At 32.0% G+C, this 1,992-nt stretch overlaps 1 pseudogene; it reads left to right on the top strand.

The window, feature by feature from the left end:
- Positions 1–507: 507 nt before the first annotated feature.
- On the top strand, positions 508–1,785 carry LOC120135614 (annotated as a pseudogene).
- Positions 1,786–1,992: the final 207 nt, after the last annotated feature.

The raw sequence follows: 1,992 nt of genomic DNA, 5'->3' as shown, positions 1-1,992 counted from the left end.
CACGAGCAATGGTAGATTAATTTCACTATGAGAAAATAGGAATTACAACCTCTCTCGATCTACCAAGGAGAAAACAATGATAATTCTCTATTGATAAAAAGGAGAAAACAACTCTCAAGAAACTATCTAAATTATCTAGTATTGGGAGAAAAGTAGAATGATTTGGGATGGTTTTGAAGCTAATGAGTTAGGGTATTTATAGTTGAAGCTTAAGGACTAATTTGTAAATACCCTAAATTATAATGACTAAATTATGATTATACCATTTAGTAAATTTCAACAATTTTGTGCTCCTTTTGACCATTGCACCGAATTATGCATTAATGCATTGTTTTCGATGCTGACTTTTAACAGGATCTTTCTTTATAAAGTCTGGATTTTGATCGGTCTTTCTTCTTTCCAATTGCAATCTCTTTATCTTCTTCACCACCATTCTTTCAACCTCGGACAAAAATAACACGACCCCATCTCCATCCTCTAAAAAAATTATCTTTCTCAATCGGAACAATGAGAATAGCAGATGAGTCACAGTTCCATGTTCTAGTTATTGACGACAATATCATTGGCAGAAAACTTATTGAAAGTTTACTTAAAATCTCCTCATACCAAGGTACTTGGGGGAAAACAATTGTTCATCAATCTTGAGTTTCGTTGCTCTTCTTCTGGTTTTGTTAATCATCTTGATTTCATTGACAGTTACCACAGTTGATTCAGGCACCAAAGCTTTAGAATTTCTAGGTTACATCAAGATGACAATCAACCCAAATACACCATCTGCTCTCCAAACAGTCTCTGGGTTCATAATTTTTCTTCTTCTTTTGATATCTAAGATTACCAAATTTTTGTTGGGAAAATTTTGATGTTTTTGTGGTCTAGGAAGTTGAATTGAATCTTGTGATTACAGATTATTGTATGACTGGCATGACAGGTTATGATTTGCTCAAGAAATTCAAGGTGTGTTTGTTTCTATTAATTCTCTCTTTCTCTTTAATCATTGTATTCCCTTATTCCTGGTTCTTATCTATCTTGTAATTTTTAGTTCTTTTTTCTTTTTAGTATAAATATATAATAATCAATACTAGTTGATTAGTGAAATAATGGTCTAAATCTTTTAAATAGATAAGAGTTTAAATTTGACATTGGGAATGAAAAACATTAGAAAAATCATATCATAAAAACCTATGCAGAATCTGATCTTGATTAGTGGATCATAAACTAGAAAACAATTAGAATATATGGCATTTTATTGGAAGAAGTAGGCAAATGGGTACTAAAGTGGCTTGAGAAAAAAGGGAAAATATCTTTGGAATATTGCCACTTGCTCACATATTCAATAGACAAATCATTTCATGATTTGATTTAGAGGAAATGCTACAAACTATTTACTTTTTCCATTATGAGAAAGGAGAATAAATCTGAGAAGTTTGTCCATTTGATTGATATTGTTGTAGGATCTTCATCTCTAAGAAATATTCCAGTGGTTATTATGATCTGAGAATGTCTCTTCGAGGATCACTAGGTAGAAAACAAGAATTCAATACAAGCATTTGAAATTGCAGTTTATGGTGAAACTCATTTTGCTGATATTCGAGTCAAATGTTTAGAAGAAGGCGTTGAAGAATTTTCCTGAAGTCAGTGAGGCTATCAGTTTTGAGTAACTTAGGCCCCATATTGAAAACCAAGTTCAAGGATAACAATAAGAAACAAGAAGAAAGAGTTCCATTAGTTAATGATCCAAAACAACAAACATCCAACAGAATCATCAGCAACAACAATCCAACATAACAAAGAAGCATAGACGAGGGGTTTCACATTTTAGAAGAACTAGATGAAGTGGCATCAGCACTATGTTTAATGATCTAGCCAAAAAATGTTATGTATTCTTTTTTTCCCTTTTTCTATTTGGTTCTTCGTTTTTAGTGTTGATAAAGGCTCCAATTGTAGAATAATGGGGTTTCCTTTATACATCTTACATGAAAAAACCGTCAAAAG

This window comes from Hibiscus syriacus, unplaced genomic scaffold (assembly GCF_006381635.1).
Source record: "Hibiscus syriacus cultivar Baekdansim isolate YM2019G1 unplaced genomic scaffold, ASM638163v2 tig00110610_pilon, whole genome shotgun sequence".
Lineage (NCBI taxonomy): Eukaryota > Viridiplantae > Streptophyta > Magnoliopsida > Malvales > Malvaceae > Hibiscus > Hibiscus syriacus.
Note: the sequence above shows the minus strand (reverse complement) of the source record. Positions and strands in the feature narration are given on the sequence as shown.